The 18,975-nt window shown below is 39.3% G+C and overlaps 1 long non-coding RNA gene across 4 annotated transcripts; it reads right to left on the bottom strand.

Moving 5' to 3' along the window:
- Nucleotides 1–720: 720 nt before the first annotated feature.
- On the bottom strand, nucleotides 721–18,124 carry LOC105443319. Of its 4 annotated transcripts, none has more exons than XR_004065632.1 (5): nucleotides 18,031–18,124; nucleotides 3,329–3,421; nucleotides 2,715–2,851; nucleotides 1,788–1,895; nucleotides 721–1,317 (listed from the first exon to the last, which is right to left on the bottom strand). It is a non-coding gene; the product is annotated as an uncharacterized LOC105443319 (long non-coding RNA). The 4 variants fall into 4 exon arrangements; XR_972710.2 differs by having other exon boundaries at nucleotides 721–1,295; XR_004065633.1 differs by having other exon boundaries at nucleotides 721–2,425.
- Between the last annotated feature and the right edge of the window lie 851 nt (nucleotides 18,125–18,975).

Here is an 18,975-nt window from a genome sequence, read left to right as displayed (position 1 = left end):
CTCCTCATTGTATATTATATCAACTCCCATTTCTTGGCCTTCCTCCTCTTTCAGCCTAACATCATATATCGGGCATATATCATTATTATTGTCCCACTCATTTCTAGCCCTTCCTCCATTTTCTTCCCCATTTCATCCTCTTTTTCCTCACTCAATCCGTCTCCTCCCTTCTTCCCTATTCTACTCTATATACCTCTCTCTTCTACCTCCTGCTCCCGCCCTCCTTTACCCCTCCAATTCTGTTTTCCACACTCAGTCTCCTTCTCACCTCGTCCCCTTCTCACCTCGTCCCCTTCTATTCTCTCGATCCTCCTTCCCCACCCTCTCTAAACTCATTCTATCGCCTCATTCGCCGTCTTGCTCATCGTGTTGATATAGGTGATATATTACTATATTATCCTTGTCTCCTTATGTAGAAAACAAAACCTGTTACAATACAAAATATGGGGCACCTATCCCTCTTCACCAACCTCTCCCCGAATCAAAGAATAAGTACAACTCATGGTTGGGAGGAACAAAAATTTAAATTTCCTCATAAAAGGAATCAATGTTACTGATCATGCTGAGCTTATAATGCAGTCGCTTGTCTTCACACATTCTTTATATATGAAACAGCCCCGGCAACTGAGTGGCCGGTGGCCGCCTATCACACTGCCCAAATCGCGTTCCAGAGAAGAACAAAGTCCACACAAAGAAATAAAATTCTCGACAAGAGTCAAGTGTTGAAGTGGATAGTAACTTTATTACAATTTATTACATATAATCATGAAAAGTCACATCTATGGGCTGGAAGCCCCCAACTCTGCTAAAACTTTAGCACCTCATGGCGGCAAAGGAAATGAGGTATGAAACAAAATGAGGAAGTCATCCGAAAAGTAAAAGCTCGTGCCAATTCAGGAACTGCTTCCCATTTTATACCTTCTGACACGTGTGTTGCCCCTTAATAGGGCGTGTCACTACGAGGCATTGCGTCAAATTAATCCCTGGAACCATATACACCCATATTAAAAGGAAATTTATTAATTTTGCGAACTTAACCTCCAGAGTTGAGCTCACCGGACCCACCATTACTCCTCTACAATCCATTGATGTGTATTGCATGTAGTCCACAGTCAGGAGGGTCACAAACCCCTCTACATGTACATCCACTGTCACATCTTGATTCTTGAGATGAACTCGGTAGAAGTATCCACATTGTTTTGGAGTTGCATGCTCCTTCTGGTGACTGCTCCCCCCTTCAGCTACTAGTACAGAAAAGTCCAATGGCATCCTTGTACGCAATTCCGACAAGCCGGCTGTTCATGAATAAAATATAAACTATTTTCAAATAGTATACAACTTTAGGAAGTCAAGCTGACATCATCAGTGTATTTCTTCTTCTTTTTCTTCTTGTTCTACTTCTTCTAGTAAGTAATCTTCAAAGAGTTATTCGTTTTATAAAAACATATTGTTCGTTCGACAGGAGTACATTCCTTATTTTCCATGCTTATCAGCCCAACGACAGATCCCAGATAATTATAATAATACATGGTCTTCATGGTCTGAAATGAAATTACTGTATTACCAAACATGCCTTTCATTACTAATATACTACGTTTGCGTAAAAGATCTAATTAAACATTCAGACCATTGTTTTTATGTTTAAAATCACCAATCCAAACGTTGAACTTGGGTTACTGTTGTTAAGAAAATATATTGTGAAAGTGGGATGGGTTGCATGTGGTAAGGATGTGTTGCATGTTAACAATTGCAACAGAAAGTTCTCGCTCTTCTATGGGGCGACTTACTTCAGACACTGTCATCTGGCCTCCGAGCTTTAGACAGCAAGGTCCTTGTCATTGTGAGCTTCTCATTCTACCCTTCATTTGCATGAAATACATTACATGTACAGGCACCTGTTTGTATAGAGACATAAAATAAATTCACTTTTACGGCATGTTCATGAAAGCAATGTGAAGTACTAATTATAAAGTGAACAGCAGGGTAGGGTTCTTGCAGAATTTCTAGAACTCGCAGTAAGGGTGTAATAAATATAAACTTTGAACAATACTGGTATGTAGAAAGGGATTTAGGGTAGCCCGAAATTGGGTCTGGCAATGTTTAATACATTTAGGGTTGACATTATGTTTAGCAATGGATCCAGGATTAAAGTTAAGAATTCATTTTGTGTTACAACATAACCAGTACATAAATGCCAATAGAGCACGTTGTAAAAATCGCTGAATTCTTTTAATTGGTAATACAGTGCTACATGTTTCACAAACTGCAGGCCAGTGTGTTTTTACTTTATAAAATCTATTTTAAATGATACTGTGTTACATACTTTTTTTCTTCCACTCTACATCATGTTTCTGCTTTCACAATACAGAGGAAGATTTTAAAACTACCATTGATGAGTAAAAGATACATGCAGCTCCACCAGCACCTGGAAAATCAAGTTGTACAACACCTTCTCCTGTGACAATTGCTTCACATAATTTTTCTACACTATTAAACTTCATCCCTAGGCCTAACCCTAAACCTAAACCACCTTAATCACAATTCCAACCCTCAGTCTAACCCTACACCTTTGACAAAATAAAGCCTAGAGTAGTCGTTGCAGGAGCAAATGTTGAGTTACTAAAAATGCCATGACAGACTCATATGCTATGAATTTATCTCTGTTTCTTTCCCTGATTTGTTAAAAAAACATTGTAATATGCATTATGAATTACCAGTCCATTGTGCTTCGCTCATATATTGCCAGGCACAAGAGGCCATCGCTTAGAGGTAAGGGGCAGAACATCAAGACTGGAAGTGGAACCTCAAGGCACCCCATGATCTCTCAACAGCAAGCCCTTCCTCTCCATCTCTGGAACAGAATTATAAAAATATTCAATAAATATTAACCAAATATGTAAGAATACACAAAAATTGCATTATTTTTTTTTCTTCAATTGTCTTCAATGTTTACTTTCTTTTTCAGCAAAATATGAAGGTCAATTATTTTCTTTTTGCTTGTCATTCTGTTTCGTGTATAGGACTCCCCCCCCCCCCTCCCCCCATCCCTTCTTCAAGGCCTTCAAATGTTAATTATAAAAAAAATATATATTGGAAGTTAAAATACACTATAAATAAACACTACAGCAACTTGTTAGTAGACATCTTGTTGCACACATACCATGTAGCCACCCCTGAATCGATACTTCTCATACCAGCCCTTTGCATACCCCTCCAACTTGGCCTTATTTAATGCCCTCACCCATTTAAAAATTTCCTTTTACTTGACTAACTAAACAGGTGAAGTTTTAAAAAGTCCAAGTTAAAAAAAAAAATTAAAAAAAATTACCTTTTCTTGTTGTGGTCCGTTTTCTCCAGGACATTCTTGTTTCAGGCACATACTCAAAGAAGCAAGCATATGGTAATACACTCTGTATATTTCCTGTAAAAGAGAGGGGGAAAATTTATTCTTAAAATAGCTAGGTTCACATTCAGACTCAGTGACTGAAAACAACAGTCAATGCTACAATGTTTGCAGTCTAAAGACTGAGAGTAGAGACAGAGTCTTGACGTAAACTAAGAGACATAGAGTCAAGACTGCGCCAAAAAAAGATCAATACTCTAGAGTAAATTTAGAAACCACTAGCATGACTAGGCACTAGACTACACTACACTGCAGAGTGCAGTATACTTCTTCTCCTTCTTGAAGATAATCTGCCTCCTATCCTTCAATACCGGTACTGAAGATTCTTGCAGATGCCGTATATTCATGTATATATATATATATTCGGCCTGAGTGGGGTGTGCATGTAGACCACTACATCAGGTTTTTCCCCTATTCTTATACGAATAGTGCCGTGGGTTCTTAACGTGCAAGGGTAGTGATTATCCTGTACACGGGGTCTCCTTTTAACATCCTATCCGAGACGGATTGTTTTCCATGTAACATAGCCTGCGTCTATGAAACAACAAGGGGAGGGGCACGTTAACACACAACGCTTGCTTCAGTCATCCGCTTGGGTGCGATTCGAACCCAAGATCTTTGGGCCGACAGGCAGACGCTTTACCGACTGAGCCAATTTGCCTCCTAGTCCTCCTACTGTCTACCGACTAGACTCTAGATTATTTACATTTCTATTTTAATTCTAACTTAACTAAAGTCTAGTGAAATCTTTACTCCAGGGAGCTCCGTCACCGAAGCCCTTCGGAGGCCGTAGGCGGAGTTCTCTGAAGCATGTACATGTATAGCATGGAGTTAGTGAAATCTAAACACTGTTTGGGGGTTTGCAGTTTATTGCAGGAGTTGTTGTTTTGGCTGCTTACAGCTTAGCCTGCCCTTGAAATAAAAATGGAATTTTCAATTCTAAATTTATTAAATCCGACAGCCAAGTCCGGATAACAGCAATGGATGACAGTAGATCTACTACTACAGTATACCACTCCAGCAAAGTATAGACTGATATAGACCGAAAGCTTCAGTCTCTGATATCGACGGTTGTTCTGCTGAAATTGCATCTGGCTCATCTGACCGCCTCTATACATAGACTGAAGTACGTCCTATGGTGACTGAGTGGAACAAATGGTTTGGTTCGGCAGGACCGCGATGAATGAGATATGCAACAAGATTTTTACTCTTTACATCCTCATATATTCACTTTGGCTGTAAAATTACATTTGACTATATTAACAAATAAAAAATAACAAAGAAATATCTACTTTGACTTACGATAGCTTGCTCATTTAGATCCTACATTAACAAGTCAACGCAAAGCGTAGCATCCCCTCGCAGGGTACAAATGGCCTATATACATGTACATCAGAACAAGTTAACTCCATTGGACTATACTATTATATTACTAGGCAAGGAAGTTAACCACATTTTCACATATATGACCTTTCACCTTTCACCTACATACTCGGAAATTAAACTTAGCCTGTATTTTGATATCATGTACCTTCATATCAAATTTCATTAAAATCCGTCAAACATTACCGAAGTTATTGATCGGAATCCAAAATTGTTACGGACGCACGCACGGACGCACGGAAGGGCGGACGGCAGTGTTTCTATATCCCCTCCGACTTCGTTGCTAGGGGATAATGATTAATCCGAGAAAGTCTTGTAGTCAACATGATTCGTTGTCAGCCACCTGGTTTTTAGATGATGAATATTCATTTTTTCTAGACTAGTACTAGCCTAGATCTAGTAGTAGTAGTAGACCTCTAGGTGTCATCAATTGTCACTAGTAGGGTGTCTGATCGCGCACCCGTTGTTGTGCGCTAAAATTCTTCCCATAGAGATTGCACGCATCCCTATGCAGTCTACGTGCATTGCGCGACCATGCAAAAAAAGACAAGTTTTTTTTTTCAAATCGAGATTCAAACCTTTATCTGTTGTGATCCTGAAGGTGATAATCAATGAATGAGGTGTCATATGAAAGAGCAGGATAATTCCAATATTTCCAAAGGGGCGTAGCCCCCGAAATTCTAAAAATATCTTGGTCAAAACAGCGATTTAAACATTGTGTCCTGGCTAACTCCGAGGTTTGTCACTTTTGAGATATGACGCCCCGGTCGATAAGTAGTCCCAGTCCTAAGGAATATATGTATGTGTTTATTTTTTCGCTAGCCCCCAGGGATCACAACTGATAACAGTTTAAAAATACCCTTCTCGCTATTAGGTGGATCAGCTAATTAGGGAGGCGTGACTCTGCTCAGCCCAAATCCATGGTGACAGCGCTTAAAATCCGCTAATGCATATGCATTTAGATCACGCAACGTTCAGCGGCGCTTAGCAAATTTTGTGCGTGCTACCCGTGTCGCAACCTTTGTACACACTATGACGCAGCGTTGAATATGTGTGTATAATAAGATGGGTAGAAGAATCCCTGCAATCTGATTGGTCAATCTGTGATGCGTTTGCCCGTACCGTGTGTGTACTACTTGTGTGTGTATTCGGATCTGTCTGTGCTGGTGTGATGTATTATTAAAGGCGGGCAAGTCGCATTGTAATTGTCCCCACTGCCTGAAATGTATATGTCGCTAATGGTTAATTTACATTCATCAATTTGCAACGGGCGTCGCTGGGAACGAGCCCCTTATTCACGTGACATTATTGAAGGCGGGCAAGTCGCATTGCAATTGTCCCCACTGCCTGAAATATATATGTCGATAATGGTTAATTTACATTCATCAATTTGCAACGGGCGTCGCTGGGAACGAGCCCCTTACTCACGTGACATTATTGAAGGCGGGCAAGTCGCATTGCAATTGTCCCCACTGCCTGAAATGTATATGTCCCTAATGGTTAATTTACATTCATCAATTTGCAACGGGCGTCGCTGGGAACGAGCCCCTTACTCACGTGACATTATTGAAGGCGGGCAAGTCGCATTGTAATTGTCCCCACTGCCTGAAATGTATATGTCCCTAATGGTTAATTTACATTCATCAATTTGCAACGGGCGTCGCTGGGAACGAGCCCCTTACTCACGTGACATTATGAAGGCGGGCAATTAATTTAAAAGGCGGGTAATTTAAAGGGCCATCTAGTGCAACGCGTATGCGCTGCTTACGTAATTACGAGCATTATCGAAATCTACTCGATTTACGACTCTACTCGACTCCAGCTCTGAATTAGTTTGCGATTGAAGATTTTACTCTGTTATCACCTGGATTCAACTAGCTTTTCATCTAGCTTTTCATCTGACAGCCAACATTACGTAATTACGAGCATTATCGAAATCTACTCGATTTACGACTCTACTCGACTCCAGCTCTGAATTAGTTTGCGATTGAAGTTTTTACTCCGTTATCACCTGGATTCAACTAGCTTTTCATCTAGCTTTTCATCTGACAGCCAGCATCATGAACCCTGAAGCCGTAAGTAACTTTTTGAATTGTTTTCAGTCTCCTCCAATAAAGAAAGAATACATGACATTTCAGGACCTTTCTATTTTTTTCTCACATTTCGACATCTGGCAAGAATCTAGTACTGAGTGCAACGGCACACAAAGGGAGTGCCTCTTGGCATATTCTAAAACGGTTTCCAAGAGCCATATCAATGTCACTTCTATTCACTTTGGTAATCTTAGGAGGAAGACAACGTACAGCTTGAAAAAAGGGAGGGGGGATAAAGTTGTACAAGAATTGCATCAAGTGTCGGGGTTGGGACCAAACTGTTCAAAGATTGGGGTATTGGAGGGTGATGTTCAAGCTGCGTTGTGTGACGAGTATGGCCGTGAGAGGATGGGATGGGCGTGGATGACGAATGGTGTGGTTTTAGAACTTTATGCGTGGGGTAGGAAAAATGATCTTTCCACCGAAAGTTTCAAACAGTTGCTGCGTGCGCTGTTTGAGGTTAATGATAGTGTTGGTAGTGTAAGTAAACATAGGCTGAACAACAAAATACAAAAGGTAACTGAAAAAAGGAGCTCTGGATTGAATGAAAGAGACTTAGACATATTCTTGAAGGAGGTGTTTGTAATTTTGCCCGTAAGTGGTAATCAGGCAAGTGGGGTTGGGGGGAGAAGAAAGCCGGATGGCGGGAAGGAGAGGCAAAGTGGTGGGAAGGGAAAGCGCGGGAAAGGGGGTTCGAGGCCAGTTCGCGAGAAGGTTAGTAAAAGTCGAGAAAAATCCAATTGTAAATGTAGATTTCGAAAGGAATGTATAATACTCAAAACGAGGTTAAGGAAAATGAGAGTAAGGTTGACCGCCGTAGAAAAGAAACTTAACGACTACAAATTAAGTTTAGCAAAATCGGAAGTACAAAGGCGACGATTTAAGATAAAAGATGAAGGTAGGAAAAGGGCACTTGATGATCAAACAAAGGCAGTAAAAAAAATGCAAACCGAGTTGCTCTCAAGAAAAATGAAAATTTCGCTTCTTGAAGAACAAACAAAGCAGTTCAGAAAGTTAAAACAACAAAAAGGGGCGATGAAAGTAATGTGGAAGAAAAGACAAGTACGCTTGAATTATCTAAAGAAAAGAAACGACTTGCTTTCGAAAACTATCAAAGAAAATAAATCTCTCAAACGAAAATTGAAGAAAATGACAGTTAAGTTAGGCAAATTAGCGAATCCGCTATCGGAGATTGTCATTCAGTCAATCGAAAAAGGCAAGTACACGGATGAGGTTAGGCTGGTATACCAAGAGTTAGAGTGCAAATTTGGAGTCAGTTCAAGGAACTGTGAAGGGGTGGTAAGGTCAATAATCGAGGGTTTGACAAAAGCGGAGGTGGGGAAATTACCAAAAAAGGACTTTGCAGCAGATATGTTTCAAGAAGCCAGAGTTCTAAGTCAAATTCAAGTATTAGATACGCTGATGAATGAAGACCAGTCAAATCTTACAATAGGGGGAGATGGCACAACAAAGGGGGGTCATCATTATGGGGCTTTTGATATTCACACACAAGATGGTGACTGCTATGTCATGGGGGTAAGAGAAAGTGTGGGGGGTACCGCCGAAGAAACTTTAGATTTAATGAAGGAAGTACTAGAGGATATGTGTAATGTTTTAGATGATGAAGGGCCCCAGAAGATGAACAAAATTCTGCAAAAGATGAAAAACACTATCAGTGATAGGCATATTGCTCAAAAAAAATTCAATGAACTCTTACAACAGTATAAAAGGGAGGTGCTGCCTAAGGTTGACAATGGGTGGGATGGGTACAGTGAAATTCAGAAGGAAAGGGCAGTTAGTATGAACAACTTCTTTTGCGGCTTACATTATATGGTGGGATTAGCAGATCAATCGTCTCAAACATTGAATGTATGGGAGAAAATGATATTTGGTGAAACTAATGTTGGTGCCAAAAAGGTTGGGGTCTCATCAAAGGGGAATGAAGGGGGGACAGAGAGACTAGTCAGAACAGTATGCAAGGCCATACAGGACAGGGGTTGTGAAAAGTCAGGAAAACCTGTTCAATTTCGGGCATTTTTAAGGGAGAGAGGAAGAGACTGGGTGCCACTCGCTCCATTCAAGGGAAATAGGTTTAATATTTTATTTAAAAACGGGGCTGGCGTGTTCTACCTTGCAAGCGATTTAAAGGATTTTTTTAATGATTACAAAGATGATAATTTACTAATGAGAGCTGTCCACGCCGACCTACATGTACCACATTATCTGGCGGCGTGTAGGGCTCTTGGTCTCATTGACCGGTTCGTTACCAAACCCCTTTGGCAAATTCTTGAAACAAAAGAAAACATTAACACGATGAATGATAGATACAAAACGATGATGAGTAAGTTTCAGGAATTTGCGGAAGACTCCTCAGAATTCATGAAGGGCAAGTGTAAAATATTTGATGATGTAGATATTCCTAACGATGTAATGCTAGATAAGTTAGTTAACCATGAAGGGGATGACCATTTGACCCAACAAGTACTTGAAATGCTTTTCATTGGGTTTGTAACCGTAACGAATAGACTAGTACATGATCATCTACAGGATAAGTACAAAGACAAAGACGGGGAAGTAGAAAGCGTGCCAAAAACAAATGTATCTGTAGAAAGGGACTTTGGAATGCTTGACCGAACAATGAAATGCAAACCCAAAGCAAAAACAAACTGTTTGGAGAGCATTATCATGTATTCCAAAAACCAAACAAGCAAGTGGGTCTCCACTTTACCCGAAGATAAAAGAAAACAATATATGGAAGTAGCGAGAAAACAAAAACATGTTCAAAAACAGAAGTATGCGATGCGTGCCAAGAAAATTTGGGAGGGTAGGGAAAAAGCAATTAGGGACAAAAGGGAAAGCAAATTGCACAAAGAGGAAAAGGACAACGTAAGAAAAGAAACAGTATACAATGAGGTTAAAGATATGTGCGGGGGGATCTGGACTAAGGCTAATGACGTCACGGTGGGACTTGCAAATCAAACACCAAAACAAAAAATAGACATTTTAAAATTGCAACTAAAAGCTCGAAGACTTGTGTTCGGTGACAAAAATGAAAACGGTATTTTGAATTTTTCGGAGAAGGGCAGGGTTAAGACATGGGTTGAACTCAATAAACAACTACTAACACTCATTACAAAAAGTCAGGAACGTGCGAGGTTAGTAGAGGATGAAGATCGGGAAATAACAGAAGCATTGTGCGCTCCTAATGAGAAAGTAGAGGAATACAAAATAAAAATGAAACGGAAAAGGGAAATCGAGTTGGAAAGGGCTAGAAAGCGTCCCAAAATAGGAAGACAGGTGCAGTATAATGATCTGGTTGGGAAGATAATTGAACACTTGATAAAGGAGGATAATGACGAAAAATGGTATAGCGCGTTTGTTAGTTCTAAAACCAATCAGGGATTAAATCTTGTTTATCTTACTGACACCAACAGCGTCTATTTTTTTAGCCAGGAGGAAATAAGGGCAGACATGGAAACAGGGGATATCTATGTGAAAGAAATAAAAGCTACAGATTTACTGGGTTTTAAAATAAGACACAAGTTTAATGTAGAAGGGGAAAATGTGTGGTTTACTGGGTACGTAATAGACGCAGAAGAGGGGGAGGGAGTAAATAAGCCATGCAAAGTGGAATACGAATACTTGGAAGGGGAAGAGGAAGAGGACGAAGATTTAGAGACATGGGAAGGTCTCCTTCTTGAGGATTATTGGAAGGGTGAGGTGAGGCTGTTGGAAAAAATGTGAATTAATATGTACAGGAAACATATAGGTTTTTGTAATTATTTGATAATGAATTAGGCAGTAACATTCTTTTTTACCTACCTCATAATCAAGAATGCTAGTCATGTTTAGGTCACACGTTCTCCTTCTTCATCTTCTGCTGCTTTAAAGGTAGTAGCACTCATTTGCACACCTCCCCCAATTTCGACGAAATAAATGGACAATAACTGAAATTGTGCTATATAAATGATTTGATTTGATTTATTCATTTATTACAGATATACAAGTTTAAATATTTACATTTGACAGCAATTTATATATCGTACATTGGAACAAAATAGCAACATGCTAAATTAGGTTAGCCCCAATATTGTTATGAATTACGTCTAATAAATATTAAAATTATAGTGGTACAATTAAATTACAGAGGTTCATAATTGTTATTAATTCAATTGTAAAATACTTAGTACAGGGGTACACCTCTCTCTTTACTCAAGGTCAGTATCTGAGACGGGAGTTCCAGTATACATGGCCTATGTAGAGGGAGTGGTGTGTGGGCCCTCTTGAGGGATACTTGTTTTATTTTCGACAAATTATGTGATAATATTTTTGTAGTGTATAAGATCACTGAATTTATAATTTCATCCCTCTAGATCAATACCTTAATCACGGGACACAGCCTCATACGGGACCTCGGCCAGTACTCGCCCAACCTAAACCTAGCTAAAGAAAATATCGAGATCCACGGGTTCCCTGGAGCAACGGTAGGTTCCCTCATTAACAAATTTCATTCTTTATCATTTCTTAAATACCAGCTTGTCATTTTCCAAATTGGAGGCAATGACATCTCTGCCCCACACTCCCCCCCTGACAAGGTTATGAAGGACATCAGTCACCTCGTAGACAGCGTTAGGTACCTGAACCCACAAGCCCATATCACGTTCATGGAGTTACTTCCCCGTAAAAAGACTAGAGCTCACAAACATGACGTACACATTGATATTTATAATTCTAGGGTAGATCAACTAAATGATTTGCTAAGAGAATTCCTCCCTACTGTACAGGCGAACTTCTGGCAACATTCCCAGCAAATTAAAGACCCATGTAAGTTTTACAAGGATGATGGGGTTCACTTTGCTTACCTACCTCCATACTTTAAGTCCGTTAGAGGGTGTACCATAGAGGCTCTAAAAAACTAAACACTAAAAATGGGACCGGCCCACGAGACTGCTTTATAAATGGAAAAAGGGGAACTTGCTTTCTTAATGCTTTCTATAAACTTCAGTGATCTTTCACACTTTCCTTTTTTTGCTATAAGATTTAGATTCAAACAAAACACTCAAACATTGTAAGGCTAAAATGAAATTGTTTCAAGGTAGCATTAACTAAAAGCCAACACTTTATGCAAATGGTCCAATGTGTTTAAAATTACATTTGTATTTTCTTCCGTCCGTCTGTACTTCCTTCCGTATTTCTGTCCGTCCGTACTTCCGTATTTCCGTCCGTCCGTACTTACTTCCGTACTGCCTTCCGTCCGTCTACCTTTTGTCCGTCCGTCCGTCCCTTTGTACTGCCTTCCGTCCGTTTTTGCGTCCGTCCGACTACCTTTTGTCCGTCCGTCCCTTTGTACTGCCTTCCGTCCGTTTTTGCGTCCGTCCGACTACCTTTTGTCCGTCCGTCCGTCCCTTTGTACTGCCTTCCGTCCGTTTTTGTGTCCGTCCGACTACCTTTTGTCCGTCCGTCCGTCCCTTTGTACTGCCTTCCGTCCGTTTTTGCGTCCGTCCGACTACCTTTTGTCCGTCCGTCCGTCCCTTTGTACTGCCTTCCGTCCGTTTTTGCGTCCGTCCGTCTACCTTTTGTCCGTCCGTCCGTACTGCCTTCCGTCTGTTCTTCCGTCCGTCCGTCCGTACTTACTTCCGTACTGCCTTCCGTCCGTCTACCTTTTGTCCGTCCGTCCGTCCCTTTGTACTGCCTTCCATCCGTTTTTGCGTCCGTCCGACTACCTTTTGTCCGTCCGTCCGTCCCTTTGTACTGCCTTCCGTCCGTTTTTGCGTCCGTCCGACTACCTTTTGTCCGTCCGTCCGTCCCTTTGTACTGCCTTCCGTCCGTTTTTGCGTCCGTCCGACTACCTTTTGTCCGTCCGTCCGTCCCTTTGTACTGCCTTCCGTCCGTTTTTGCGTCCGTCCGACTACCTTTTGTCCGTCCGTCCGTCCCTTTGTACTGCCTTCCGTCCGTTTTTGCGTCCGTCCGACTACCTTTCATCCATCCATCTGTCCTTTCCGGTCAAAGCTCATTTAATATGCGAAATACTTGATTATATATGCAAAAATGTGGTTAACTTCCTTACCTAGTAATATAATAGTATAGTATAATGGAGGTAACTTGATCTAAGCTTTGCGTTGACTTGTCCATCTTTGTATTTGGCTACTAAATTGCAACTCATTATAGTGTTATTAATTCAATTGTAAAATACTTAGTACAGGGGTACATCTCGATCTCTCTTTACTCAAGGTCAGTATCTGAGACGGGAGTTCCAGTATACATGGCCTATGTAGAGGGATTGATTTGTGGCCCCTGGGGATATTTCGCTTCTAAATTGCAATTCATTATAGTGTTATTAATTCAATTGTAAAATACTTAGTACAGGGGTACATCTCTCTCTTTACTCAAGGTCAGTATCTGAGACGGGAGTTCCAGTATACATGGTCTATGTAGAGGGAGTGTTTTGTGGCCTCTGTTGAGGATATTTGGCTACCCAATTTTTAACTAAAAGATTCATTAAATTTCATGAATTCTATTGAAACTGCAGTGTGCCATGCACCAATAGTATTAATGCTACACGTACCACATGCAATGCAATGGAATTTTAAATAATATCTGAAATTTACTTTTCTAATAATTTCTTTATTGATTCTTTTTCTTCCATATCAATCATGTCATGACTGGATACTGGGAGAGAAATGCTTTTGAGACTTTGAATGGCAGACAGAGGTAGTGGACCCGGTAGCTTCATGTGAACAACTGATCCTTGCACTGTTGCAGCTCTCAGTACGACCATCAGCACTGTTTGTGATGCTGCAGATTGCTGAAGTGATCACCGGACGTTTCCTGTCCTAGGAAGGAGCCTGTGAAGAACTGATTACTCCATCAAATGATCATGATTTTATATTTTGTTTTTATACTATGTCAGAAAATTATGTGATATTTAAGTTTTCAATATCTTTAATTATGATTTTATATACCAGTATAGTTTTCAAACCATGTCAGAAAATTTGATTGATTTAATTAATACCCATTTAAAATGAAAGTTCTTCTGTAATATTTAAGTTTTCAATATTTGTATTTTGTAATCATGATTTTATATTATGTTTTTATACTATGTCAGAAAATTTGGTTGATTTAATTAATACACATTTAAAATTAAAGCTCTTATGTAATATTCAAGTTTTCAATATCGTTAATTATGATTTTATATACCGGTATTGTTTTCATACCATGTCAGAAAATTTGATTGATTTAATTAATACCCATCTAAAATTAAAGTTCTTCTGTAATATTTAAGATTTCAATATTTTTAATTATGATTTTATATTATGTTTTTATACTATGTCAGAAAATTTGATTGATTTAATTAATACACATTTAAAATTAAAGTTCTTCTGTAATATTTAAGTTTTCAATATTTTTAATTATGATTTTATATTATGTTTTTATACTATGTCAGAAAATTTGATTTGATTGATTTAATTAATACCAATTTAAAATTAAAGTTCTTTAATTTAATTAAGTCTTCAATATTTTAAATTATTAGTTGCACCAGTAGCATACGCAGGATTTTTCACGACTCAGCCAGCCACTGAATAAGCGCGGGGGGGGGGGGGTAGTTAAAGAGCACATTATTATTGTGAGCCTGTGTTTACATCATTTTGTCTTATACATGTAACTCTTGTCATCGGAATCTTACAAAGAAAAAGGGCATACTTATATAATGTTGGTGAATTGTGGGGGGGGGGGGGGGGTAAGAGCACATTATTATAGTGAGCCTGTGTTTACATCATTTTGTCTTATACATGTAACTCTTGTCATCGGAATCTTACAAAGCAAAAGGGCATACTTATATAATGTTGGTGGATTGTGGGGGGGGGGGGGGGGTAGGTAAGAGCACATTATTATTGTGAGCCTGTGTTTACATCATTTTTTTCTGATACATGTATTCCAAACTGCATCTGAAGAATGAAATGAAATGCAATTTTTCAAAGAAAAAGGGCATACTTGGTACACATATTTTTGGGCTAAATAGACCCTGACTTCTTGAAATTATTTTAAATTGTTTAAAAAAGAAAAAGGGGTATGATAAAAAGCATATCACATCCTTATGAAATTGGCCAGATCCAAGAGCATTTTGCTTGGCTGCACGCGACTTCTGATCGCAAACGTGAGCCGTAGGGGAATTTTCCAAACTATTGATTTAGACTGTTGGGTTTTTCGCCCCTACTTGGAGATGAAGTATGACGGTGCTGTTTTGGAAGATGCACCATTGTAGTAAATGACGGTGCTGTTTTGGAAGATGCATCGTTGTAGTAAATTACTGTAATCATATATCTACATTTGAAATGTACCGATAGATTATTCAATTTTTTTTGTATAAACATTGCCACTTAACGATAGAACGTAACTTGGTCTAGATATACATTGCTTGAATTATTTTTGCATGCACATTACTGTAGATAATCAGTGACATGTATCCTTCACTTTTTGAATGATGATCTTAAGATGATTGCATATTTTCTCATACCTGCATTCGGACTGCAGAGTATTGTCTGTGTCAGACAAACAGTTGTAAATAATTGTAAATTAAAAAATCAACCTGTGATTGTTGATGGAATAACACACAAATAATGAATACAAGCCTTTCTTTTGTACATAAATAGGAGAACTAGAGAGCGAGGAGGGGAAAACTACTGAAATTTAGATTTAGGGAGAGAGAGAGGGAGAGATCGAAAGAGACTGGGCAGGACAAAACACAAGATTGATATGAAAAAGAGAGCAATAAAATAAAAAGATAATAATACAACAAAACTGGACAATGTTTGAGTCAGAGAGCGAACAATAGAATTACGAGCAAGAAATAAAATGGTGTGTACAAATGTTAGCTGAAGATGGGGAAAATGAGAGACAAAATAGATATGAGGGAGTGGTAATGAGAGGATATAATTTCAAAGCACAAATCATGCAACAAAAGTACAATAAGCTGGTTACTGTAAGGGTATGAAAAGAGAGTGGGAATTAAAGGCTACTTTAAACAATGCAATTGATAGTCAAAATAAAAAAGAATGGTAGTAATAGAAGTTTTAAAAATATAAGCACAACAAAAATTGTTTCTGTTTTTATCATTAGATAAGTGAAAGAGATCGAGATCATGGTAACAAAAAAATGAAAGGGAAGGGGGAATCAAGCAAAAGAGAGTGATGGGATCCGATGAACAAATGAGTAAAAAATAATTAAAATCATGTTGGCAGTGTCAAGCCAGACGGCAGACAGCCAGCGATCAATGCATCATGATTATACCAGCCCATTGAAGCTAGTGCATTCCGAGTGCATTGCCCGTTCAAAACACGAAATCACCATACACTCAGCTCACTCAGTCACTGCATTGCATTGCACTGCACTAGCGTTTGTGTAGCTTTAGCTAGAACAGCACGATTGTATTTTGATCTGAATCTAATATCATTAGGGATCAGGCTGTATAAGGGAAATACCCAAGTGTTTTTCGCAACAATTAATTCATGCAACAAAGAGATTGTTATGAATACGCACCTGGGCTTGGGAATCCCCCCCAGCTGAGCTGACGTGATGACTCAGCGCGCGATCGCCAGCTGACTGCCGAGTTTGGCTGGCAAGCTGAGATCACGTCATCATCGGCGCCCATCCAGAAATGCAGCGCATGCGCATGAGGGAGCGATGACATCATGTGCAATGTCAAGGGTCATCTTGAGAACGGACGCGTATGCGGATGCACACTGAAGATGAAGGAGGAGGAGTTTAACAATCGCGCACAATAAGCGCCGCAGCTAAGCAACAGGCGTACGCTATGCATATAGCGCTACGCAGATTGCTGTGCGAGCTGCTCAGCTGTTGAGCACAATTTGCAACTCTGCGTGTAACATCTTTTTCGACCATTCCGATCAAAATCATATGAATATTGAATAGATTTGAGGGGGCTGTATCTTTTGATAGAAACATCGGTGAGTCTTGAAATTTGAAATGGGTAGTTATGAGTCCATGATTTTTCTAAATATCCAACAATAATGGTGACAAACGATCCGAAAGTGAAAATTGAAAAATCGTCCAGACACCCTATCACTAGATCTAAGTAAAGTACACATTTTGAGTGAAATCAGCTGAGTTTTGTACAGTGCTGTGTGAAATGTTGAGAATCAATAGCACAGCTTTTAATACACAGCCAGGACGCAGGAGGCGAGTTTGCTCAGTTAGTAAAGCGTCTGCCTGTCGAAGCAAACATGGAGATATAGATCTAGACCTAGGTCACGTCTACTAGAATAGCGCTTAATACAAATGTCTCTCAGCGCCTTTACTTTAGGCCTAGAGTCTAAGCGCTTTACAACAAGTATGTAGACCCTAAATATTATTAGATCTACTATCCTTCTTCTTCAAGATAATCTGCCTCCGGCCTCCTTCAATACTGAAGATTCTTCAAGATGCCTGCCCTAGAATCTATACCATTGACTTTAGTACTACTACTAGGCCTGATTGGGGTGTGCATGTGGACCATTACACTAGGGTCTAGATTTCACCACTTATATTACTAGACCTCTAGCTATAATTTATAGCTACGAATAGTGCAATGAAATGGTTCTTTGCAAGGGTGACTCTCCTGTACACGGGGCCTCCATTTAACGTCCTAGTCTGTCCTGTTTTCCACTTGACATAACCTGCGCCTAGACCTAGTACTAGTAGTAGTATGAACAAGGGAAGGGGAACGTTAACACTTCAGTCATCCGCCTGGGTTCGGGTCAAACCCGGGATCTCCCTTCTTAATCTTAGATCTAGACTAGACCTAGGGTCTATATAAAAATTAAATATTATTTATTATTATTATGCAGCTAGACTATGTAGGTCTATGTTCAGTAGACAGTAGGCCGTAGGGTCTGTTGCGAAAATGCCCGGCAGTTCTAGGGCGGGCACTACATGCAGCTTCCGCTCTCAGGTCGCGCCTGAAATTGGGCAATTTAATTAGGCCCAAGTTAGATCCGTCTAACTTAGGCCTACTCATGCACTCGCCCCGGCACACGAGCTCTCACTCTCAGGATCAATCTTTGTTTAACCTCCGGAAAGTATTCAAATATCAAAAAACACATAAATATCACCTTATGAATACGAAATTACGGAATAAATATGACATGTACTTACAGGATTTCTACAGAAAACCGTGTCCAGCACCGAAGTTGCCTAGCTGTTACTGTTGTCACAGATAAGGTCGTTGTTTTAGTAGTTGGATATAGGCGCGCGCGCTAGAGCGAGCGCGACAGTGCAATTAGACTCGTTCGCGAACTATCAATACATATTATTGACTATATAAACTTGTTATTTGTTTTATGAAACGGAATTTTACTTCTATCGCAGATTGAATTCTTAATTAGATGTGTTATAAATAACAAATTTGTTATATTTATTCGATTCTGAGTTCAATGCTGCGGATATATTCGAGTCTCTTAAGACTTCTGGTGCATTTGAGTCTTGAACAAGACTATTCAGTCGCTACCCTTGGTAGGCTGTTCTTAAAGAAAAGATCCGCAATTGTCAATGACTGCTAATTTGTGTCGATCACGTTGTCATTTAAGTTGTAGGCAGTTTTGTTTGTTAAAGTTCTGTTTCAAAGGGAAACAATTATCTTCATAAGTCAATTAAGTCGAATTCAGAAGAATGTTAGATGGTGCAGAGGTACAGCTCAATTAGACTATACTGTGAAACTAAGGTCAGTATATAGCTAGAGAAACACTGATAATGAATATATGATGATGACGATAATAATAATAATAGTAATAATAATGATAATAATAACAACAATAAAAACTTACAATAATGATAATAAACCATATGTTTGAGGCTTGGAGCTTTTATGTCACTGAGTCAATTCAGTTCGCACCATTTGACAGTTTTGGTTAAATTATGCTCTCGCCAGATCAGACATTGAATATATATTTTTCAAATTAAAACTTTGTATGTATTTAAAAACAAAATTGAATAGCGGAACTACAATTCATCGCCCCAGATTTAATACCGCTTGAACACTCATGCTGAGGATCAATTTACAAGAAACATAATAGCATATACCTCAAAGTTAATTGTGCTGAA

Source organism: Strongylocentrotus purpuratus, unplaced genomic scaffold (genome assembly GCF_000002235.5).
Source record: "Strongylocentrotus purpuratus isolate Spur 01 unplaced genomic scaffold, Spur_5.0 spur5_scaffold_20, whole genome shotgun sequence".
NCBI lineage: Eukaryota > Metazoa > Echinodermata > Echinoidea > Camarodonta > Strongylocentrotidae > Strongylocentrotus > Strongylocentrotus purpuratus.
Note: the sequence above shows the minus strand (reverse complement) of the source record. Positions and strands in the feature narration are given on the sequence as shown.